Here is a 27,192-nt window from a genome sequence, read left to right as displayed (position 1 = left end):
TACTAAAATATGTCGATAAAATCAGTCACCTTTTTTTTCGAAATTGTCGACATCAAATCCATGTTTCTGAGATGTAAATACAAAAATAAATCCATAAAGCATTACAATTACCCCCATTCCAAAGCAGCCTATGTGTGATCTACTCTAAATCTGACCCAAGTTTTACCAAAACAGATTCGAAACTTTCGAAGCATATGAAATGCAAACAAACAAATTTACTATAATATTAGTGTAGATAACGTATCAATTGTTTAACTGTATGATGGATTACACTGACCAGAACCGCCTGCGCAGTGTAACATAGTTGCAAGTGCAATTCTACTGGCATCATCTCAGGTTAGCTTCCTTATTTATAGCTCAAGCATATCCTAATCCTTTTCAAGTTGGTGAAAGCATGATGATTAATATTTGTAACTTAAATAAACCCGCAACTTATGTCAAAGTTCGTTTACTGTATGGGAATCGTTGTTTTTCCGGAAAAAACCTTCGTCCTTTCCGAAATTCATCAAAGTCAGTAAAATGAGGTAACGGATAGTCACACTTTTTCTTCATTTATGATAATCTTATATATAAAAATGGATTTTCAAATGTGTTAGTCGCGCTAAAACTCGAAAACGGCTGAACGGGTTGGGCTGATTTTAGTCTTAAAATATTCGTAGAAGTCCAGGGAAGGTTTTAAAGTGACACGAAGTTCACCGGGACAGCTAGTTATATATAATTATATTATAAGTATCGATAGAACAATAGGTACTTACTGTTTTTTTATTTAAAATAGTTATTTAATATTTGGTCCTCAGTACATTAATCTACATTCTGTTTATTTTATATTATTATTGAGACAAAATTCATTTAAGTCAGAGCTCAAAATAAATGCTCTTTTTACCTTCCATATTAGTTGTCCGTGGCTAGTTTTACAGTAATTAAATATCAACTAAAATTTGTTTAAAAGCAATCGCGGTTGGTCGTAATTGAAGACATGAGCGTATTAAATGTAGTTTTTTTCATAAATAGGCTTCATGGCCAGGAAAATGATTTTAATTAAAAAAAGAACATAATATAAAATACGGTTTCTATATAAGTTTAGAATTATTTTTAGCTAGATGATGAAGTAGGTAAGTTACAAGACTTGTTCAAATTACAGGTGAAAAAATTAGTAATTGCTCTCATGTTCTAAAATGTTAGTTACCCGGTTCATTCCCATGTCTTCAATTGTATGTCAATACTAGCAGCCGTAAAGAAATATATAATTCGAACCCACTATCGTCGCATCTAACATACTAATACGTCTATATCAATTTGTTCACGACTGTACATAATGTATGCTAAACGTCTATAGGGATTTGCTACTCGATTATACTTGAATTTATGTTAAAATTAATTTTATCGACACTTGTCGGTTGCAACTCTAGTTGGTCGCGTGTCGAAAGTTTTTTTTTTATTTACATAATATTTCATTTACTTAATTATTAATTTCATTGATTTGGTAAAATTAATATAAAATTATTAAGTATTGAGATCAATCAAGTATTATGTAACATTTTGAACGTTTGCAAACTCTACATTTACAATGTTGAACTTTTAGGGTTCCGTACCCAAAGGGTAAAAACGGAACCCTATTACTAAGACTTCGTTGTCTGTCCGTCTGTCCGTCTGTCTGTCTGTCTGTCTGTATGTCTGTCTGTCTGTATGTCATCAGGCTGTATCTCAAGAACCGCTACAGCTAGACTTCTGAAATATTCACAGATTGTTTATATCCGTTGCCACTATAACAACAATTGCTAAAAACAAAATAATATTAATATTTGACGGAGGCTCCCATACAACAAAGTTGATTTTTTTGGCCTTTTTTGCTCAATATCAATAATGGCAACAGGTAGGCACTTAAAATTTTCACAAAGACCTTAAATATATGTGTACTTTAACAATTAATATTAATATTTAAATAAAATAAAAGTTTAGGTGTGGCTCCCATACAAAAAACACAATTTTTGGCCTATTTTTGCTCTATAACGGTACGGAACCCTTCGTGCGCGACTTAACATAATTTTTTTTGCAGTCGGCTTAAAATGTTGCAGTCGGTCTTTATGAAGCTAGTGATGTAATGTTTTAAATCGTTTTAGTTCTAGCTGTCGATTAATCTGATGGACTCAATTGATTTATCTAACGAGAGCTAGATCTTCATTAAAAGCTGTATTTCGAAGAATCATAGTAAATAATGTCATGAAGAAGAATGTAATAGATGTAAAACTTGTAAAATAAATAAATATTTACTAACGTAGTATTTTGATAAAAGAATTGTTATAAAGTAGTACCTATAATAATATTATAAATAAATATTAAGTAAAAAGAAACAACGATTTGCACCCCGGGAGTGCCGCAGTAGAAAAACAAGCATTAGGAAGAGAGTGAGATGTTTCTTCTTCCTCTACATCGCGCCTAGTCTACTTTCTCTCCGTCCTTAGAATTATCAAAAAAAGGTTACGTGCCTTAGCGCGAATTTAACATTTTTATTTTTTAACCACTAAAAAGTGCAAAATTCCGCTAAAAAACTATTATCTCCGAAAAAACAAGAAATTGTCTATGCTCTACATTGGAGCATTATAGGCAATGATCTACTTAAGGCTCCGTCACATCTCACGTATCTCACGCACGAGATTTCGTAACTAATGGTAGTGCAGCATTAGGAGATAGGTTTACGAGCGCGATAAGTTTGGGCGGCCATGCCACTTTAGCGGTGTAATGGACGCTTAATTGTTTATCGACAACTAGTGATGTCATGTGGTTGAGAAATCGTTAGAAAAAAAATAACTGTAGTAAGTATAGAATAAGATTTTTTTCTTCATGAATTGAATGTTTGCGCCAATGTAGTTCAGATTTTTCTAAAGATATTTTATAACTTTAAAATTGTTTGCAATAAAATATTATGTAGATGACTAATGACTATGTTGACATTCTAGTGTTTTGCTATTTTTTTTATTGTCATTATTAGAACTTTTTCTGGATAAGTAAAAATAAGTATAGGGGAAATAAAAGTACAAACTCTAATAGATTAAAATTTATTTTAAAACTCATCATCATTACCAAAATATATTTGACCACCTGTAAAACGATTAAGTTAAGTTATTTGGACAATAATTATATTTGTCTTAAGGAGACCATCCTAGGTGGGCCAATAAAATTGATCGTCTAAATTCCTTCTGCATCCGGGCAATGAATAGAGCAGGGAGGTATACTTACATTTAAACCTTTTAAAAGGACATTAAAGGTAATTTATAAGTTCATTAATGTTCAGGGTTTAATTATAACACTTAATAAAAGGTGGGTTTTTTCAAAAAGGGGAATTAATTACTTCAAATATGCACTAAAGGAATCATAAAATAATTGTTACTGTAGGGATTAGGATATTTGATATAAGCGAAAAATCAACTTAATCTGGCATACGCCATGATAAGACGGAAAATATTTCTTTATGTGTGTATTTTTTTTTTGTTCTAAATGTGATCACTGATCAGTAATGTTAGTAAGCCTTAACAAATTGAAATGTTTCTGTGTACACATCATACAAATATTATAAAAGCGAAATTGTGCCAGCCCGTCTGTTACCTTCTGATGTCTAAGCCACTAAGCCGTTTGGTTGGTGGCATTGAATGGGTTAACGTTGGTATGAACATTGAACATGCACTTCGCTTCTGGTAAAGGAGATAGGACAGTTTTTGAGGCGAAAAGCAACAAAGTTGTTTACTTATAATATTTTTTAAGCATAAAAAGCATGTGCATAAAATATAGCCTGTATTGCGCATAATATTATAAGTGAGCCTTTAGAGTCCCCGTAGACTGCAGACTTTTAGGGCCAGCGCAGACAGAACGGAGCGCGCGGAGAGGATTTGATTAACGCACTTGAAAATAAACTTTAAAATTATGACACTAAAGTGCATGTATGACACTGGAGTTGCAAAATATGCTTCAAGACCTAAGCAAGGCAAGCCTCGAGGTGGGATTAGCGATGAATCAGTCCAAGACGAAAATAATGACCAATTGCAAAAAACGTAGGGTTGAGGTAGACGGTAAAGAAATACAATATCTCGACGAGTATATCTACTTGGGCCAGCTAGTCTCTTTTGATAATAGACAGGGTAAGGAAGTCGATCGACGAATAGAAAACGCCTGGAGGAGCTACTGGTCCATGAAGACGCTGATGAAGGGAGATCTACCAATCTCCCTGAAACGCAGACTCGTCGACATGTGTAATACACATTGGGACGGGACATGGTTAGGACGGGTAGAATACACATTGTGTATTCTACCCGTCCTAACCTACGGCGCACAGACCTGGTCATTGACTGAGTAGCAACGGTTCCATCTCGGGGCGTGCCAAAGAGCGATGGAGCGCAGCATATTGGGAGTAAGATTAACAGATAGAATAAGAAATAGCACGCTGCGTTCCAAAACTGGTATAACAGACATAGGCATAAAGGCTGCCAAACTGAAATGGGATTGGGCGGGTCATATTAGCCGTATGCATCCTGACCGCTGAGCAAATATCGCCACAGACTGGGTACCTGATGATGAACGACGCCGCCGCGGTCGACCTCGCAAAAGATGGCGCGATGAACTTGACACATACAAGCCAGGCTGGCCGACGGTGGCAATGGATCGGGATGAATGGAAGGACTTGGGGGAGGCCTTTGCCCAGCAGTGGGATAGCATAGGCTCTTAAAAAAAAGTGCAATAAGGGATTCCCGCGTATCCTCGAGGACGCGCGAGCATTTCTCGTAAGGTTCAAGCATTTATGCACTTTAGTTTAATCATTTTAAAGTTTATTTTCAAGTGCGTTAGTAAAATCCTCTCCGCTGCGCTCCTTTCTGTCTGCGCTGACCCTTAGTTTAATCGAAAGCTTAATCAGTACGAAGATGTATGAAGGTGCGCACACTAAACGATTTGGATCGGCCGATATGTACTGAAACCCCAACTTAGTCAATACGACTAAAAGTCTGTAGTCTGTGGGGGCTCTTAGTCGTCAGCTGTCGGTGTCAACTATCTATTACATCAATTGTGTTACAAGTGTCCGTAGACAAGGACGAAACGGTTATATGCAATTTGTGGCCAAATTGAAATGCAAATGTGAACCGAAATAGCATGTAATGGACTCATAATAACTTTTCATGTGAGATTTATACGACTATTTATGTTTATTGTTCTAAATGATTGTTGTGTTACTAGAAGCCGGGTGTAAGTATAATATGCGTGTAGTAGCGAAATAACGCTTTCAGATTAAAGAAAGTAAGTAATAAAAAAAAAGATAAAATTAATATTTATTACTACGAGTAACTATGTTGCCCGTAAAATCACCTTGTGCATTTTTCGTAAAAAAAAATACAAATTCTGAGACTGAGGGTATTTCTACGCCAAAATTTGTATACAGGGTGTAACAAAAATAAGTGATAATACTTTAGGGTGTGTACGTGTTCCCTGTGAAGAGATCACTGTGAAAGTAGCAGCACTGAAAAACGATTTTTTTTTTCACTTTTGTATGGGCAAGGGCCCGAGCGTCACGAGTTTCCCCATACAAAAGTGAAAAAAAATTTTGGTCTTTCAGCGCTGCTACTTTCACAGTGATCTCTTCACAGGGAACACATACACACCCTAAAGTATTATCACTTATTTTTGTTACACCCTGTATATAGCACGGACTAAAATATTCTATGTCCTTTCCCAGGACTCAAATTATCTCCATACCAAGCAGATGCAGATGCAGAAGCAGATGACGCGTTGCGCCATTATTCGTTTATCGCGTGGGAACCGTACATTCTTTCAGGATAAAAAGCATCCTATGTCCTTTCCCGGGACTTAAAGTATTTCCATTCCAAATTTCAGCAAAATCGGTTCAGTGGTTTGAGCGTGAAGAGGTAACAGACAGATAGACAGACACACTTTCACATTTATAATATTAGTAAAGTAATAAAGCATAGGTAAAAGTAAAAGTATGAAAATGGATTAGTAGAGTTTATAAATAGAGTTCTGAGATTAAATAGAGATTTCAAAATTTAAATGTTATCATAAAGGCTTATTTGATATTGTTTACTATACTTAATTTTATATTTTTTTTAATTACATTATATTAGCGGTAAATTGTAATTAAATTTGTGTTGTAATGTTTAAGTTCCTATAAATATCTTCTGTATTGGGTTATCCTGTAATAGTAGATAAGTTTGTTTAATAATAATAATAATAAATTAATAAAAAAATACTTTCGTCCCTTTTAAGCTTTTAACTTCAGTCACCTAGGGATTATCGCAATAAAAACTGCAAATCTTCAATTAGCTTTTCCCGTAAAACCCTAAGACAAAAGCTTAGACCGTGCTGGCTTTTCATTATGCGGTCGAGTTTGAGCCGGCTGAATTATAAAGGAACTGGCTGAATTATAAACGAAGTGGCTGGTCCCCGTTGTAATTACGTTGGCGGTTGTTCTCCCGGGAAATTGGGGGTTATCAAGTAGTTTTTTGAGTTATGCTGCCAATTTTAAAGGGTGCATTTTAAAACGCTATTGTAGTTTCTAATTATAAGCTTTTACGATCGCATACAATATAGCTAATGGTTGTAATAATATTTATCTTTAATTTAATGAAGAATTTTTTGGGAGCTGTGTCACAGTTTTAACTAGTACAGCTCCCAACGATAACAACTGAATTTGTATTGTGATTATCTTAAATATGTCTTATGTATTTATAAGCTTTAAATGTATTATGATTTGAAATAAATAAATAATAATTATTATTATTAATTTGATAGAAAAAATAATGTGGATTTTATGGAAAAGTCTTCAATAAATGAAAGTTAAGTATGTAGTCATGTGTCTAATCATCTGGGTGAGGACATCAGATAACTATACAAGAATAAAATAATTAAAGATGAATTCATGACGCTTATTTTCTGAATATCAAAAACTCGAATGAAAAACGTAACAAAACACTTTTATTATTGTAATTACTTATTGTAATTAATCTATATCTTATATATAAAAATGAATTTTCAATTGTGTTAGTAACGCTGAAACTCGAAAACGGCTGAACGGATTGGGCTGTTTTTGTCTTAAAATATTCGTAGAAGTCCAGGGAAGGTTTTAAAGTGACACGAAGTTCACCGGGACAGCTAGTCTTCTTATATATAAAAATGGATTTTCAAATGTGTTAGTCGCGCTAAAACTCGAAAACGGCTGAACGGATTGGGCTGATTTTGGTCTTAAAATATTCGTAGAAGTCCAGGGAAGGTTTTAAAGTGACACGAAGTTCACCGGGACAGCTAGTCTTATATATAAAATGGATTTTCAAATGTGTTAGTCGCGCTAAAACTCGGAAACGGCTGAACGGATTGGGCTGATTTTAGTCTTAAAATATTCGTAGAAGTCCAGGGAAGGTTTTAAAGTGACACGAAGTTCACCGGGACAGCTAGTCTTATATATAAAATGGATTTTCAAATGTGTTAGTCGCGCTAAAACTCGGAAACGGCTGAACGGATTGGGCTGATTTTAGTCTTAAAATATTCGTAGAAGTCCAGGGAAGGTTTTAAAGTGACACGAAGTTCACCGGGACAGCTAGTATTATATAAAAATGGATTTTCAATTGTGTTAGTAACGCTAAAACTCGAAAACGGCTGAACGGATTGGGCTAATTTTAGTCTTTAAATATTCGTAGAAGTCCAGGGAAGGTTTTAAATTAACACGAAGTTCACCGGGACAGTTAGTTTATGAAATAACTCTAAAACATTAAGCCGTTAATGAGAGGAGAGGATGTCAGAGGTCATAATATTAACTTCGAAATCATAAATACAGATTATTGGCAACATATTGACTCTGGTTCGTCTCACGAAGTTCACAGACCACAAAATATCTGGACAACATAACGCGACAACAAAGTTGTTTGTCAACGACAGAATTGTGGAGTCAGACAGTAATATGCGACAATTTATTAACCTGTAACCACCTATTTTCGTCGCATAATCACTTACGTGCGGTCCGAGACCGCTTGTGGATAACCACTGTAATTTAGAGTTATATATGGTGTTAGCAAGGTTTAAATATTATTTGATACTTTATCATTATTTAACATTTTATCTGGTCTTTATAGAATGGAAACTTGGACAATATAAAAGAAGAAAAACGTATCAAAAATTAATATTGAACCTCTAAGTCTAGCGCTTCTTTAGTTGCAGCCTGGAGACAGACAAACAAACGGACGGACGGACGGAGGGACAGACATCGAAGTCTCAGTAATAGGGTTTCGTTTTTACCCTTTGGGTACGGAACCCTAAAAAATGCTATGCTTTATCGCGGCAGTCACCGAGCGGCACACGTATTTTTCTGTATAAGTTTATCACCTTCGTACTTGTGTAACCTCTCTACACCTCTATCATTATCGTAAATAAAAAAGTATTAAAACTTTTACATCTCCCAAATTAAAAACCCTTTCAAATCGATTTCTAATTAGTACTTACTAGTTAAGTACTCCTCAAATTGGGATTTCGTCATTTCTCACAAATATCTGATTCTTTTTCGTTTACTACTAGATAACGTAGACAATTTTAGTTCTACCTTTTTAGGGTTCCGTACCCAAAGGGTAAAAACGGGACCCTATTACCTACTAAGACTTCGTTGTCTGTCCGTCTGTCTGTCTGTCTGTCTGTGTGTCTCCAGGCTGTGACTCAAGAACTTATAGCTAGAGACAGAGACCAGCCATACAAGAGAGTTGTTTTTTTTACAGATTATGTATATCTGTTGCTGCTATAACAACAAATACTAAAAACAAATAAAATTTATATTTAAGGGGGGCCATAGCCATGTCCCATACAACAATCGTGATTTTTTGGCCTTTTTTGCTCTATATCAATAATGGCAACAGGTAGGTAATTGATTTTTTCACAAAGTTCTTCGTTATATGTGTACTTTAATATTTTTAACGGGGGCTCCCATACAAAAAACACAATTGTTGGCCTAATTTTGCTCTATAATGGTACGGAACCCTTCTTCCGCCAGTCCGACTCGCACTTGGCCAATTTTTTTATGTAATTTGTATGTGATTACACTAATGAATTCCGTCAAGTTCGTTTAATTTAAGTACGAGACTTAACTTCAGCTATTAATTTAAGTAGACTTTTGATTTAAAAGGCTGTAATGTTCTTTCGGCTTGCCCAAAACATAACTTTCTTCTTCATTTTAATGGCCGTAAAAAATTCTATACACTTTTATTTTTTAGATTCATAGTAATATAAATTATATCTGATACGATGTATCCAAGGAGTTTATTTAGAGGATATTTTTAAGATTGCAAATAAATTGTCCATGGGAGACGTTAGTAGCTTTAAATCAGGTGACCCGTTTGCTGGTTTGCCCCCTAATTTTATTAAAAAAAGTTTGTTAGTAACTTGATTAAGTATAAAAATTTAATATATTTAAAAAATATATAAATATATATAATTACTAGATGACGCCCGCAACTCCGTTGCACCAAAACTCGTTTAACGCGCGGGAACCATACATTTTTCCGGGATAAAAAAGTATAATGTCCTATCCCGGGATTCAAAGTATCTCCATACCAAATTTCAACAAAATCGGTTCAGCGGTTTGAGCGTGAAGAGGTAACAGACAAACAGACAGAAAGACAGACAGACACACTTTCGCATTTATAATATTAGTATGGATATGGAAGTATGGATATATCATATACCTCTATGTATAGCTCTTAAATCTAGGTCTAATATGGTAAAATCTACGGAACATCTGGTAGACTCCCAAGTTGTACCAAATTACCAATCACCAGTAGTGTCAACATGGTGACGCATGACACCGCCACGTCATGTAAATAGACACTTGATGAGTCACAACAAAATCTGCGGGGCACCGAAAAAGGATAATAAATCCACCATCTGTACGCAATTTTATTTCCATATGTGATAGTGTGTTGTGTCTCCACTCTCCACTTACCGGACGTCGACGTGCCGTGGCCCGTGCCATTGCCAGAATAGTAAGACCACACTCGACGTAAAATAAATTTTCTCTCGCATTCTGAATGTATAGGACTGACGAACTACAGAACAGATTTTAGAACAGATAATAGAGTGGACCAATGGGTAGACCAAACCTGTTTGTTTGCAAAATCTGCGGTTCCCAGAAAATTCCTTATTGATTTTCTTTTGGCTTCTCTTGAAAGTTTTGTGAAAAAACTTAACTGAACAGGAAAAATCACAAATAGATTTAATTCGCGTACATGCTAATGTGTATGATATTTGTCATGACCGTGTGCGAGGAAACTAAGTGAAATGACTAATTTAGGATTCACATGGCCATAGTTAGGCAATTTAGCCAACAACGCTGATGAGGCAGTTCGTCAAATGACCCACATACAGCACAAGTATATTTTCGCACCTAGCTAAAATGAATGCTAAATATCATTTCTCATGTGACTAAAATTATAAGCATTTCATGCTCCGCTGTCTATCTGTGGCGGTACCCACAATTAGCGCTTCATTCCTGCATCGCGCTATCGAAGTTTTCTCAGTGCGTCGGTATATTGTCACGTGGGCTTCGACCTGACCGAGCATAAGTGTCTAAACACACTAGGCCGAAGTTACGCGGCGGAAATTCCGCATGATTACGTCCGCAATGTCAAACGCATACAATATACGAATGGAACGCGACGAAATAGTGTGTCATTGGCAATTAAAAATACATTGCGGGCGTAATCATGCGGAATTTTCGCCGCGTAACTTCGGCCTAGTGTGTTTAGACACTAACACCTCGCTCGGTCGGAAGATCTTCCTTTGCGGCCTCCACACGTATATTCCACATTGGTGACCCCAACGTGATTATTTCATGTTTAGAGTTTAGATGAACGTTGTAAGCCCTACATTACTTCGACACGCTCGGCAAGTCGCATACCGTTGCCGTGCTGACAATGGAAACACCCGCTAAAGACAATGGCAGTCGTCAGTCGTGTATGGCTGTATGGCCGAAAATTGGGTCATCCATTTGTATCAGATAATATAAATTAGCTATTGAGTCTAAGAAAACAAATGTACAGAGGTGTGTGCGACGAATCGCGCCGAACTAGGCCATCCTCATAACAGCAAACAGTGGAACAATGACATGTAATTATTATGTAAAAAGCACAGGGTTATAATATTTTTATATGTATATTCTCTTACATATTATTGATATTACGAGACATGAGTTTTATAAAATTATTTAGGAAAATGAACTCGATAGTTGTATTGCGTATGTGAATCCATACTCCATACTAATATTATAAATGCGAAAGTGTGTCTGTCTGTCTGTTACCTCTTCTCGCCTAAACGGCTGAACCGATTGGGTTGAAATTTGGTACAGAGGTACTTTGAGTCCTAGGAAAGGACATAGAATACTTTTTATCTCGAAAAAATTTACGGTTCCCGCGCGATAAATGTAATTTTGGTGCAACGGAGTTGCGGGCGTCATCTAGTATTACATAATATTAATTTTGGAACGAAGTTCCTTATCGCGCGTTCGGCGTAAAGGGGGCTAGACAGATCGATATTTGACCTCGACTATTTTATTACTACCTGCATGGTAGTGGCAGAGGGCGTTGTTAGTATTCCTGGGCGTGAATAGATGGCGTTTTTTTAAATATTTTTTTGAGTGTAAGTATATTATGTATAATGTATACTTACAGGTTTTTTGAACATAAGAAATAACTTCGTTCCATTCGGGTGTCCCTTGACACCTCTCAAGTTTTTTTATTGTTATTTTTCGTTTCTTTTTGTCTTATTATTATTACTAGCCGTTTGTGTCCCACTGCTGGGCAAAAGCCTCCCTCCTTTCCCTCTACACATTACTATCATTATCATCGCCAATTATTATCATTAATAATAATTGTTTGTCTCTTTTACTCAGTTTCTGAAGCTTTAACAGTAGCTTATCTATTTAATAGTGTTCTTCATTTGTTCGCATATTCGACGTTTGTCGATCAAAAGTGCTAAGGGGCATAACTCAAACTAGCGCCACCCATAATTTAATTCTATTTCGAGAAAACCAGACGGCGATTTGGCGTTAGGTTTTATAGAAAACATAGAATATGGTTAAATTCGCACAAGACGAGAGTCTTTAAATGAATTCTTGTGCATCCGTCCGATCAATCCGGTTAGATCAGCCCGAGATCAGTGTAAATCGATGAGCAGTGTATGGGGCCCTTTGGGAAGCCGCAATTCCCGACCTACATTAGTAAAAAATACTTGTCGATAGCATGTTTATTCGGAAATAATAGTTATAGTGTGCGAGGTAGGCTAACCACTCGTCGGTGATGGACGATGAGGTTAAATCCGTCGGATGTACCATTAACTACGTAAATATGTTAACAGAGGAAGAGATCTTTCTGCGGTGTATTTAATGTAAAGTTGCCTTGAGTTTCATTCAGGTCTGGGTAATACGTTTCAGAATTACTTTAGACTATCCCACTTAGGGGCCGTTCATAAAATACGTTCGCATAAAGGGTGGGGGGAGGGGTTTTGCCGAGTGTGACAAGATGTGACAAGGGGGGGAACAGGGGGTCTACGGCAGCCGTAGGCCCCTTGTCCCCCGTAAGCCTGTATAAAAAAAAACACTAACATATAAAATATATCTTATAATAACTAGAATACAAGTATGTTAGTCATCTTACTTTACTAGTCAGTGGTCTCGAAAAGGCTCCAAATCAAATTCTTTCAACATATTTATACTTAATATATATTATACTTACTCGTAATTATTCGCAAAGATTTTCTGGGCCTAATTCGTATACTTTACATGTTGTTTCGATCTCAGGCTGTCTAAAATCTAAATGCATGTTTAAAGTGGCAGACAATAGTCCCAAGAATCAATAGAATTATTTTATAATCTATTAACTTAATTATATTTGCAAATCATAAATGGACAAATAAAACTGATTCTGGTGTTTATTAACAAACAATAATGTTTGGTGTGCACACAAAAATTCGTAAAACAAAGATTTGGCGACGTGACATCCGGCTAACATGGCGCTAACATGTAAGATGGCGCCAATGTGTAAGATGGCGCCAACATTCCTCTCAGCTCGTGTTACGGTCAAGGTGAGAAGGTAAGACATTCCTCGGGGCTAAAATGGTCACATTTAGCAATTCCTCTCAATCAATTCAGCAAATGAATTGTCAAAACTGTCAAACTGACAAATGTCAAATCAGTACAAAAATACAGAAATGAATTGCAAGCAGAGTTGCATTTTGCGATTTTAGAAAAATGAATCATATTATGATTTATATCATGATTCTTCAAAGCGACCATTTTAGCCCCGAGATGACAGTACCCGGCCGTTAAATCATACTCTATTTAAGACACCTTACGTTTCCTCTTAAGTCAAAATCGTTATCGACGTCAATCAAAATTATTTCAATGCAAAGTATGTTAGTTTGTCCCATTGAGGTACTATAGACTGGAGAGAGCCTTATATCGGTATACAAGCGTCAAAAGCGTGTAATGTTATGTCCTACTTACAGGAGTCGGTCGGCATATTTCATGTAATAAAAGTGTTAATAAAGGTTTTTAGTGAACATTTTATGCTAGATATTGTTGAGTTTCGTGGTTCCACTAAATAATAAACTGACTAAAGAATGGTCAAAGGATGTCTCGAACACGTGGATTTAACATTAAATACGTAAGTTTTAAAATAACGTTTTTTGGGCTTTTCAATCGGTATTTTTGTAAGCTAAAAGATAATTTATAAGTTTATTAATCCCTTATTGGTGCTACATAAGGCATTAGTGCTAAAAATGTCACATCATTTAATAATTTGGCTATAAAAAATGCATAGCATTTTACGTGTGTTTACGGATTCTCATCACTTAACTATAGTTAATCGAAACGATGAACTAATTGACTTTCTTTCCTGTATCATAATGTGCTTCGAAATAATCGACAAATAGAAATATTCAAGAAAATAAACGCACACTACTTGTATGAAAATAAGCACAAAATGACCATGCGATGACGGGCTAAGACTACATCTATACTATAATACTTAATCTATGGTTTGTCCGTACCTATTTCTTATCGAATAAGCTGCTGTATACCGTCTGTTCTTTAACAATATAGGAAATTTTTTGAGCCTCGGTAAAAATGTAGAATAGTTTTTTTACTTGAAAATGTTGCGTATTGCGTATAATATACGTACATGCCCCTTAGACAAAGTATCTTTCGTTGAAAACGATGACGAAATTCGTTATCAAAATGTATGCGGTTTGACATAAGTCATCGATAAATGACATTTCGCTAGCAAAGACTAATTTGTCAAATCCCATACATATTATTAAGGAATTTCGTCATCGTTTTTACCGAAAGGGACTTTGGCTACGGCCTCTGTTTTCGCGCTAAAAATGAGTTTCCGAGCAAACAAAGTTGCAGTAACATCCAGTTTTGAATAAATAATAACCAACTAATTATCTAATTAAAAACTTTAATAAGTTGTTTTAATAATCATATTCATATAAATTATAATTCTTAAATTATAAAAAAAAAATTCTCAAGCTTATAAGCATCAAAATTAATATTCTATTCTAATAGCAATAAAGTCTAATTAATGTGAATAGTAGAGACATCTAGAGCGACTATTTAGCGGTAACATACAGACTACAAAAGAAACATTAACCGTGAAATAATAACTAAATTTACAACTGCGGCCAATGCCACACTTTATGGCCTACAATGAGGTAACGACAGAGGAATTTCAAGAAAATCTTAACTGAAATGTGTCTGGAATCTTTCGTATTTTTGAATGACGGGAGTATCGTAGGTGTTTAAGCTTTATAGGCTCTGCCTTAAGCAAGGATTGGAGCACCATGGGGTTCTAGTATGTAGACCCTACTGGCTACTACACATACCCTGGTCAGTACGATATCCTTTCGGATAAACCTCCGGGGATGCGTAAAGCATTTACCCATGTAAAAAATGGTGTTAAAAAACAAGGGAAAAGTTAGGGACAGTTCATATTACAAAGTAACAAGGCGACGCGAATAAAATTAGAAAAGGCAGGTAAGCACTGTAGGCGGTAAGTACCTACGTTAAAAGGCCATCCCTCGAGCAAACGACCTTGACCATACATTTGACACGTTGCCGAGATCACACAAAAATCCTATTTTTTTACTTATCTTACTTCAAAATTGATCTAAAAAAATTTAAAACGGGGAAAATGTAGTTAAGAATTTTGTCGATCTATTGGCGTGTGTTTCAAATAAACGTAATTTGTAAATACTAAAATGCTTCAATTTTAATAAATTGGTAATTATTTTGGAAGCTAATATCATGAGTATAATAAACAAAAGTAGAAAATTTAAAACGGGGAAAGGAGTGTGGATATACTGAAGATTATTGCTGTATTTTTATTATAACTTTGTAGCTTTCAAATTATGAGTTTATAAGGCTGTAAATACAGTAAATTACGGAATCTCCGTAAGGGAAGGCCCTTAATATGCGTAGCTTCTTTTTCGGGCAATAAAGTTCAGTTTTTAATGACTCATTTAAAATGCATCGCTTCGTCACGTTGCCCTGCCCTAATAGTAGGGGAGGTCGCGCTCATTTTAAAAAGTAATTTCATACCGAGCGAAAATCGTAACAATAAAACTATTCTATTAATATATAAGAGTTTTGATCGTTAGCTACTCCAGTATGGGTGGGATAAAAATTGAGAGTGTCTCAAAGTTGTTGTTGGGAATCGTATTGAATTGACATCAAAAAGATCCCAATTCGCACTAAATAAAGGTCATAATATCTAGATTATACACGTTTAGGTTTAGTAGGTGCTATTTAATTTTAATTTATAACGTGACTACGTATATTTATAACGTAACGCGACTGACGTTGAATCCCCCGTCTGTGATACGGCTGACGGTGCATTTTTGGTTAAGCATGACTTCAATAATCATCCATAAAATTTTCATTCCGTATAAAATCACTTTTCGCAATTATTTTTTTTACAACTTTGAAATACTCTCAGTTAACATCCCACCACGGGTGCGGCGACTGACGCTGATTATATTGATTGATAAATATTAAGCTACCGCTGGACAAACATTTGGTCGGTATGAAATGACTTAGCAAACGATAGCACTACCTCCCCTACTATAAACTCTAGTAGTTAGGCGCATTAAATTCTCACACTTAGCAAGCAATTATAAGAAAGGGGGTTGAAAATCTAGGGTCTAACAATCTAGGTGAACACGGAATATTAATTAAGTTGTGCAGGACTTAATCGTCTGTCAGCAAAAACTACAGTGTGATTGCGAGCAAAATTTGCTATAAAAATCTAACATGGTGATTGCCGATCCGAGCAAATATTGTCTTTCACGTTCTTGTGCGAGAAGCGACAGAGCAAAATAAATTTTCCATATTTAATATTGCTCTTTCGCTTCTTAAACAAAAATGATTGTCTATCTATATAATAATGATGTGTGGAAGGAAAGCCATGCCCTTAAAATCAAGGTGGCTTAACACAGACTACTTTTACCTACATGAGACGACAAAGTCTTGGTTTTTTACTACTGTGATATGAATATGGTATGTTGGTATGGTTGTTACTACTATACTGTACCTACTCGGCGAAACATGGCGGTAGCGGTCATTGACTCCTTGTCAAAAGCTTGTCATTTTCTATATAAGCCGCGACTGACAATGAAGTGTCAGATGTTGTCAATCGCGGCTTTGTATAGAAAATGACAAGTTTTTGACAGGGAGTCAATGACCGCTACCGCCATGTTTCACCGAGTACAGTATAGATACTATTTAAATATTGTAATAGGTATAGCAAAGTACGGTATCGGCTGTATTGAAAACGATAAGATTTTATTACAATCTGTCGATATCTCAATAGATTTATAGCCCTCATATTGCCTGTCTAGACGCTAGACTAGGATCCTGTCACCAATTGATATTGCAATAAAAATCTTCAAGGCTAAATTTGAGTGATCGCTGAAGTTCATACGTGTCAGGTTTCTATTATGATCGAAGGCTTTAATGAAGATATCAAATGACTAGTGTTAGTATGTAGGTATCAAAATATACTAGTATCCAAATAAGATGGTACAATTTCAACAAACAAGAAACAAAAAACAGAGTTTCAAGGGTGAGCGAAAATGCACTGGGAAAACAAAGGCAGTTAAAATTAAGAATCCATTTTTCCCAAAATTTCGGTTAAAATTCATAGGCACTCTATATTCTTGACTCGGGCGGAGATGTGGATCGCGGAGTCAATATTTGACTTTTATGTCAATTTTCGTGGAAATTCTAGCACTTTTTCGTGGAGCCATATTTCAAGCAACAGTTAGATGTTTGGTATGAAAAATAGAGAATTTATACAGTATACATTTTAATAAAAGTTGTAAAAAGGGTGAGAAGATCAGTCTCTATTCTCTATCAACTGACGACGGAAGGAGTAGAGTTAGTTAGAAATACTATTTCTTGAAACATAAATCTTACTAATGTTAAAGTTAGTGTTTTAGATTTTTTTATGAAACTACATTAGGAAAAGCAATAATATTATTATTAGCTAATTGCGTTTATAGCGTTAGACTTGTCTAGTGTTCAGACTAAAGTCTAGACTTAAAATATTTTATAATTACTAATTATGTAGATAGTTAATATGTAAAAGGCAATAATTACTACCCAATAAGTGTTTACAAAAACAAAGTCGTAAAAATGCAATAAAATGCTAATATTTGTTTTAAAATCTATAATTAATTTTCTTTATCTATTCATATAATATAAATCAATGTAGTAGTAAACATAGGCGCCAGGTCTGATTAAATAAATGCATAAATTATAAATAAAAAATGTAAAAAGACGCTAAATTCAAGAAACAAAGTTTTATAAAAATAGTCCCTCAAGTCTTAGCTCAAGCAGACCGGCACAATTAAAAATGTGAGTGGAAGGACCAGCCAACAACTATAGCTAACATTTTATAACATAAGGGCAATTAGGTGCTCATTTTTTTCCTTGTAACTCTAACAAACCTTGTAAGTTACCTACTTCATCATGTAGCTAATATAAATTGCTATATTAGATACATAAAATGTGCACAGTTTTTTGATATCAAATCATTTTTCCAGCCCTGCAGTCTCCATTTATGCGAAAAACTGCAATTTTTTAACTGTTAGTTACCTGCTTCTTCCACTCACGTCTTTTGATTCCGCCACGTTAAGAATTAAAATTTCGAGATTTTCAATCAATGTTCATACATGTTATAATTTTATGTTGATGGCTACAAATAATAAAAACTAAGGAAAAGTAACTCCGTCAAAAAACATGCTCCACAATACTTGTCAAAAAAGTGTACCTTAGGTACACATTTCAATACATTTGCAATATTTAGGTGATCTTGAGCGGTACTAGGCTGACGTTACATGACAGATCAAAATTAACCAAATTTAAAACGGTATGGGAGTTACGATTCCTTAGTTTTTATTATTCGTAGGTTAATGGTATATGTTAGGGGTAAAAGGGTAATTGTTTTTTCCATATAAATACTTGGTTCAAAAACTTACCACAGCAAAAATAGCCAGTAGTCCAAAGTAAAGCATGCTTCCACACTGCATTTTGACGATTTCACTTACGAAAAGTTACTTTATCAGTCAATAAAGAAAATTCGTCTTCAGAACATTATTTCACACTGAAATAATTTATTATTTTACGTAACAAAATGATACAGTGTTATAATATAAAATTAACGTTAAGCTTAAATATGTAGGTATATAAATAATAAACGCGATTGTTAAAACTACTAGATACACTCGCGAGCAAAAAAATATTAGGCCGTTTTATTGTTTTATTTTATTTCCTCTGCCTCTCGATATTATTTATTTAATATTTTTGATTTTTGCCAAACCCAGGTCAAATTCTTAAATTTAAAATCAAGAGTAAAAAATATTTTCCTAGGTGTGGCATTCGCAAAAAAAATTTAAAATCACGTCGAACCGTAGCGTTCAAAAATTGCCATCGCTTCTGAGGGCCAGAGGTTAAAGACAGTAATTAATTCATCAAGCCCCATACGGTCACCGGTGACCGAGATACAATAGAAATTCTATTGTGTCTCGTTTTTCCGATCGACGGGTTATTTGACAATACAGTCAAAAATAAAATAAATAGCTGAGTAATATTTCAATTACCGTAAGGCCTGGTAAGATCGAAGCCCTAAGTATTAATTATGAATAATAAACATAGTTTTATTTATTGGAAACATAAAATAATATTATCCATAATTCATAGCCCCCAAGATAATCATAATAAAATATAAATAACTTTGTTACAAATACAAATTGTAAAGAAACAAAGTGATAATGCTTTAGGGTGTGCATAAGTCCCCTGTAAAAGGACCAGCCTTAAAAGAGTTTTTTTTTTACTTTTGTAGGAACAAATTCATGACGCATGGTGTTTACATAATAAACAATTAATGAAAAAATCGCTTTTTCAACGCTGCCACAGTGAAACCTGGTTAATTGGGATCTCAAGGGATCAAGACTTTTGTACCAATTATTAAGGGCTCTCAATAATCCAGTTATCCAATTGGTTTAAAATCATGGGTCTCATTTACAGAGGCCGGCACTCACAGCGGTCAATGGGTGTCGTTATTCAATTTTAAAAGCTTTTATTCGTTTGAGTTTTCCTTTCCCGTCAATACACCGAGACCGAATTTCCTCGTTGTTTTTAATAATTTTACACAGGGTTGACTCTGGTATGTTATTCTCCCCACTTTGTTCATCACGCGACTCATTACTATCTCAGTTTTTAGGTCAAAAACTGAGATAGTACTGACAAAAAAGAATGCACAATAGGCGACGTTAAATGTATGAAAACAAACATATTGTCAAAACTTGTTACACCCATCATAATTTGTCTCACTTATAGAGGTTAATGAGCTACATAGTCTCAATTCGAAAAGTCTCAGATTTCAAATCTCATTTTAATCAGTTTCGAAAAATCCATTAATAGAGGCAATTTAATGAAATAGTGCCGGGACCTCATTGCAACTATCAATAATAGAGGTTTCTCGCTGAGCCAGGTCCCGCTTAACCAGGTTTGTGTATGTACACATCCTAAGCCTTAGCGTATTATTGTCACTGTTTTGTGACACCCTGTATATTTCAGTGTATATAATATACGTTATACGTATAGCGACAAGTTGATATAAATATTTACATTAAATTGATATCGTTCATGAAAATGTGCCTTGATAAGGCGAGATACAAATTTTCAAATAACATTAACAAACATGACCTGAATGCTATCAGAGACAGCACTGAAATTATTATTGTATTGTGGAATTTTTCCTACATGAGTCATGTTTACACCGAGAAAGTAAACATATTTCGTATCAAAACAAAACTCATAAGCTTCTACAAACCTGAATATTATATTATGCATTTTATTAAAACTCGAGAAGTTATAAAAGTCCAGAAAAAACGTTAGTTTGATGACAGAAATTAACAACAAAGGTAAATACTAAATAGCCAAAAAATCAACATCACACGATCACGAAAAAAAGTAATTTTTGAAGACAAAAATTAGCGACACAATAAGCCAAAAAATCACAATTACACGACCATAAAAAAGTAAGCAACATAATAAACTAGGTAGCCAAAAAATCAGCACAGCAGCACCTTGAAAAACGTGCATCGATGGTCAGTCGACATTGGCTGATAAGCTGTATGCATTGCGCGGTGACGTGTTTATTCACAGTTCACACCTACACGGTTACATAATGTACAAGGTCGATTGCATTTAGATATAAGTATTATAATTTATAGTACTTAATTATAAATTATTTTTGACACGATAGAAAAAAAAACAAAATCGAGGTTTTTTTTTTCTAATTTGCGATTTTGAAAATGATGTGTGGTGCCTGATTTCTTGCCGTGTGGTTTACTATACAAATTGTTTTCGAAAATAAATCGTCATGACTATTTTCAATGAAGAGGAAAAATTTACGTGTTTTCTTACGCGTGCTACATGAAAGCCATCTAGCAGCGTTCATAAAAACATCGTTAACTGGCAACCCCGGGTTTAATTACGGTCAGAATAAAGTCGTAGCCCACCGAAACACTAACAACACTAACATCTTTATCGTCTTACTAAATTTTATCGCATTTTTTTCGGAAATAAAAGAAATTCGGATCTTGTTTCAGGAATACCAAAACTACCACACCAAGATTGAAGCACTTTTACATAATAATTTATTTTGCTAAAACATTATATTACACATCTAGAACTTTGTTAATGTTAATTAGTATTATCAAAAATTATAATATGCTAAAATCTAAACAATTTTGGCCTTTACAAAAATTAGTGATTTTTGCAAAGGCCAAATATTTTCAAAACTTTAAACTTGAATATTTACAACCAACACTCACAAAGTGAAAAAGATAATTTAAAAATACGGAAACTACGTAATATTATGATTACAGTTAATTTTATAAGTTCTATTTTAGTTAACATCCTATGCATGTCAATTAACGATTTTAATTTAACGTCTGTATGTACGTCAAAGTTTAACGTTTCCGCCAAGGGCAAGGTAGACATTTATATCTGTAAATAACATTGATATCATCTGTATTGATTTAGAATTTATTATGGAACTTTCTGCGTCACAGCTTCAGGGCCGAGGCACTGGCTCCTTTGAAGGGAAGTCTATTTTAGACCTTTCCTGGTCTTTACACTTTGACGCAAAAATGTTTAAACAGGCATTAACTGTCACATCAATAGAATTTAAATCTTGATCTACATTACTTTGTAATTAATTTTAGTATTTGCTATTAGCTTACTTCGTAATTACTAGTATATCAAAAATAACTGTAACTCTTGCGATTATTTTCATACTTTAATTTTTAAGTTCTTTTGTAATTATTTCTTAAAGTCCTTATTTACGCAAATGTGCGTAAGTGCGAATCATAATAATTAGAAGTTCTAAACCATTTGTTTACGGCGTAGCTCTATTTCAGGTCGGAGAACCAAGCAGGTGTTTAGTAACGAATATATGAATGAGTCTTTGAAAAACAATTCTGTGCGTGAATGACTGGCTGGAGCAATAAGCTTTGGCGTAACTCCAAGCCCCGTATCTTTGTTTTAATATTTTACAGCACCATCATTTATGATTTTACGATGATTCCTTTGGAAAACGATAAATCAAAACGTATGTTTTGTTGAAACCTTTGTAATTTTAATGTGCTCTAAATTTTGACCATTCGCATTTTATGTCGACGACATTCTTGTGATTTTATCTTCAGTAATTTTATCGTTTGAGACTTCTATTTTAGTAAATAAATATTAAACTATAATAGTAAACGAAGAATTTAACTGTCTTGATAATATTATTAAAATTATACCTATTATACTAAAGCGTTACATATCATAATAAAGTATACGTGTCAAAACAATTTAAACTAACAGTAAGCAATTACTTTACAGGTTGTTAGATTTAAAACATGTTACTTAATTGCATTTGATAATAATTGTAGGAGTGGCTAACATACCATGTGTTGGATATAAAATTATAGGTGTTGATTAGTTTGTTAAATTAGTTTGTTACTAAATAATGTCAAAAGCGATAACGCACTTCGATTTATAGTTCAATTTGTCTTATACTTTATGTTGTAACTTCATTTGTTTTCGGACGACAAATTAATAGGTGAGATATCTTTATTATTCTTAGGGCCTGTTTCACCACTTTCTGATAAAGTGCCGAATAGGCTATCCACAACTTTTTTGACAGATTCTCCATACTTGATCTGTCACGTTAATTGGTGGATAGCCTTATCAGGAAGTGGTGAAACAGGCTCTAAATCTTGTACACAATTTTTATTCTTTCCTTATTTTTAAACGGTTTTTTTGCGGTAGTGATTTTTGTGCCCGCTTTGTATACTTTTATAAAGTAACTAAGATGCCACTTTAAAGACGTATCCTTGCTCAAGTCAATGTTAGTCGTCTGCCGGTTCGATAAAACCCGACCAAATTACGTAGGTCCATCATCCGCCTATGAATCAATTTTTACAAATCTGTACACGCGTTACAAAACGTTTACGCAACTTCAACTTTAAGATAAAGATATGTGTCGAACAGATGACTATTGTTTTCATACAATTCAGCCAATTCACAGTACATTGTTTAATGTAAACCGTATATTCACGGAAATACGTGGAATGTATGAATCAAGCACTTAGCTTTGATAAGTGTATTAATTAATTGTTATAGCAGATGTTGATTTTAACTAGTAAGGAAGTAAACTTAGGGTGGGTTGCATCAACTTACTTTAACTATAACTGTAACTTTAACTATAGCTTTAACTATAACTATAATGCAAAATGTCAAATCTTTGGTTAAAGTAAAAAATGGACGCCATATTTAATCATAACCTTGAGCTCGACAAGGCTTTAAATGAACGTGGCGAAAAAAGGAACTAACGCTGTTGTCATACAAAAACGCCATTTTTGACAGTTCTCCTTTACCAGCAGAGCCCACGTTCATTTATAGCCTTGTCGGACCAGCTGTCATTTGTCAAATATTGTGATCAAAGTTAAGGTTAAAGTTAAAATTAGCCTTAACTATAACGTCTATAACCATAACTTTGATCACAACTTTAACTTTTTAACTTTAACCACGCCTCTGGTGCAACCCATCCTTAGTAACTTCGTACTTACGCCCATTTTTGAGCAAAAGTAACTGTAAAAATAAGCACATAAACACAAGAGAAAAATTGGTTTAAGTAAAAGAATTTAATCAAACTATGTTTACGTTTACTACTTACAATTAAGGTGTAATAAATGTCTGTCTAGACATATTTATTCTATAATTGAAAAGGAAATATTGCGCTAAAGTCGGAGCACAGGGCGTTACTAGCACATACGTCATATGCCGCGGCCGCACATGCGTAGTGCTTCGTGCTTAAAACTAAATCTACCATTGGACGATCTGCTCCTGATCTGTATCGTCCAATGGTATCGTCTCATAGCACGAAGCTTCGTACGATAGACGCATGTGCGGCCGCGGCAATACAGTAAATGCGACCGAAATCCGACCTGGCGCATACGTCAGAATATTGACAGAAATGTTGCCAAACGTCGAAAAAAACTTTTTGTTTACTGTCTTTATCTTTTATCTCATTGAACAATGATAACTTACAATATAATTTGAAACTATGTAATTATCTGTTAATTTATACTCATTCAGTTAGGTTTTTTTTTTGTCATAAATTTCTTATGGACATATTAATATGACAAAAATGCTATCTAGTTTATCTACTATAGGTCTACCAGAATCTGATGGCAAAAATTGAGAAAATAAATTGATACTAGCAATACCGGGGTAATTGAAATAAAATATTATTTTGATCTTTTTCTCCTTATAGCGGCTTATTCTGTGTGAATAAAAATTTATCAAATAATCAAGGATATTTTTTGAAAAAAAAAATTTTGTCAAAATTTGCCATCAGATCCTGGTAGACCTATATAGGTAGAGACGTCATAAGTCATGACCCATCAGTTTGATAGACATTTCCGCTAAAGTTCATTGCTTTCGTGAAAATTTGCCAAAAGGCAAAACCGACGTTAATTCTAATTAAACGTGTGTAAAAAAGTGTCCAATTTCATGCCAAATATATTTTAAGAAGAGAAAAAAAAAACTTCTAGTCATAGTATATTATTTTTGGTACATCTTTGACGATTAGATCGACTTAATACAGGGTGTAACAAAACGTAGTGATAAATGATAATACTTAAGGGTGCGTAATGCTTATGCTGTATTCACTCATACTGCTACTTTCACAGTAAACTCTACCGTAAGAGTAGCGGGACTAAAATAGTTACTTTTACTTTCATGTTCACTAGAAATACCCCAACCTCATTAAATTGTTCATACAATAATAAACAAAAATTTGTTTCGCAGCGCTGCTACTTTTCTAACAAACACTATAAGTACTAGGAATACATCTAAACCCTAACTTGTTTTGACACCCTGCATAAATAAAAACAGCGACATATTTCTCAAAATCATCATTATTTATTTTTCTATTTCAATTTTCTACATGTTTTTCTGCTAGCATGTGGTCCTCTTATATTTTCCGCGACCAAATTTATAACCACAGAGACGGGTAGAATATTTAACACTAGGCGTAAAAGTCGAGATAAAATTCAGGCCCTTCTGTAATTTGGGGCGAGTAAACTGTTATGGTAGGGCGTCGAGGACATGTCTTTGCAATGTTTATTATATTTTGTAATTGACCCAATTTCTAGCGGTATCTTTTGCCGTGGCGCAACGTTTTCGCATTTTTTATCTCTTGTTCCAAGTTGAGATGATGAGAAAAATGCGGGTGATTAAAAAACTAGACTAGTTTTACATTTTTTTAGAAGATATTCTAGACATTTGAACTATTTTACATTTTTTAGTTCGTTCAAAAGATAAAAATATATTTGTAATGTTTTTAATAAGTAACACGACTTTTCTCAATTATTTTAATAGAAGTGTTAGCTTTTTATTTAATAGACAAACAGATAGCAGATGAAATCAAACAGCCAAGACTACCCGCTTAAGTGAAGTAAGAACAAATATTAATCCAGAGCCCAGAGGGGACTTGGCCGTTTAATAAATAACAAACACATCCCTAAGTTCTACCAACTCCTTACTAAATAATTAACTAAGTACATATTATGTTGTTGGAGAGAGTTCAGAGTTTATGAAATTACAGAATCTGAAAAATTATATTTGGATACTATTTTACAGATTTAGAAAGTTTATTTGTAGAATTTGATAAAACATATAATAGTAAATTGATGCGAATGATTTGAGCTGAATCAATTTTTAAAATAATGCATTTCTAAGCATATTATATCTAATGTCTGATTTTGTAAAAAAGGTGTAACTTGTGTCTTACACGCTACAATGTCAGCATTGCGTTTTGCCACTTTTTGATGCGGAGTTATTTAAAAACATTGCCCAAACAAAATATTACTAGCACAGAATTATACCAGACCAAATCAAAAACAAATTATACAAATGTAGTTCTTTCAGATACCGCCCGTGTAACCCACATACTCTGATAAGGAAATTAGATAAACGGATATCATCACCTGGCAATGGTGCGACCTTGGGCACCAAGTTACTATTTCAACGGCGTATTTGATAAAAATAGATTTGGCGGGCCACTACCGTACCGTATTAGTACAGGTTCCCTAGAGCATTTTTTTTGACTTGATTACTATCAAGCTAATTTTTCGTAAGTAGCTTCATTTTGATAAGACGAACAACAATTTCCTCTGCGAAAGTTCTCGAAAGTGGTAGCTAACAGATCCCAGTTAGCTTTATCTCTACTATCAAATCGAAATATTTAGTCCTTTCTATCTCTGTTAGTTATCACTTCCGAGAATTTTCGCAGAGGAAATTGTTATTCGTCTTATCAAAAACTTACGAAAAATCAGCTTGATAGTATTCAATATTCAAGTCAAAAAATGTTCTAGTACTACATTATAAACTGTCAACAAAAAAAAAATACTCTTGGTTGCGAACTACCGTGCGACCATTATTATAATATTATGTTTTATGTTATATTAGTAAGCTTTTCACCTTATTTAATAAAATTACTGTTCGAAAAACTACATTATTATTTCTGTTTTCAGTATCGAATTCGATAGAATAAGAAATGTTATAGTACAGCAAAAAGCTTGAAATATTTTTTTTACCAAATGCCACCTCTGCGCTACCACAGGCGCTACTGTAGGAAATTTTATAAGCATCACTATTAAAAATTAATTTACATTAATAAAACACGCATTATAAAATATTTACATAATAAAATAGTAGTTCTAGAGGCATTCCTAGTGATCAACGTAATATTTAGATGCCAACTTCTAATTCATTATTCATTTATCATCGAAATTAAAGAGTTGACAAATATTATCGTTTAAATGCCAATATGCCAAAGGTCAATAGCCTAGCCTTGTTTTGCTTATCGAGGTATTTTATCTGTTTATCATTTTTATTAAAGGTGATTTTCTGAATGAATCGCCATGGTGAATAATCCAGGCAGGTAAAATGTGGTCACCTTAAGTGACAGTTGCTAAAACAGAATATTATATTATAATAATTAAAATATGTGAGTCCTGAGATAATATACTCTTATATATTAT

At 34.2% G+C, this 27,192-nt stretch overlaps 1 protein-coding gene and 1 long non-coding RNA gene across 3 annotated transcripts in view; both read right to left on the bottom strand.

Moving 5' to 3' along the window:
• LOC121737131 (thrombospondin type-1 domain-containing protein 4-like) overlaps positions 1 to 27,192 on the bottom strand; it is a 152,392-nt gene that overhangs the window by 10,901 nt on the left and 114,299 nt on the right. The window lies entirely within an intron of this gene.
• LOC121737132 lies at positions 4,736 to 25,834 on the bottom strand. The gene is made up of 3 exons (XR_006037102.1): positions 25,824 to 25,834; positions 15,875 to 15,883; positions 4,736 to 4,877 (listed from the first exon to the last, which is right to left on the bottom strand). It is a non-coding gene; the product is annotated as an uncharacterized LOC121737132 (long non-coding RNA).

Source organism: Aricia agestis, chromosome 20 (genome assembly GCF_905147365.1).
Source record: "Aricia agestis chromosome 20, ilAriAges1.1, whole genome shotgun sequence".
Classification (NCBI taxonomy): Eukaryota; Metazoa; Arthropoda; class Insecta; order Lepidoptera; family Lycaenidae; genus Aricia; species Aricia agestis.
Note: the sequence above shows the minus strand (reverse complement) of the source record. Positions and strands in the feature narration are given on the sequence as shown.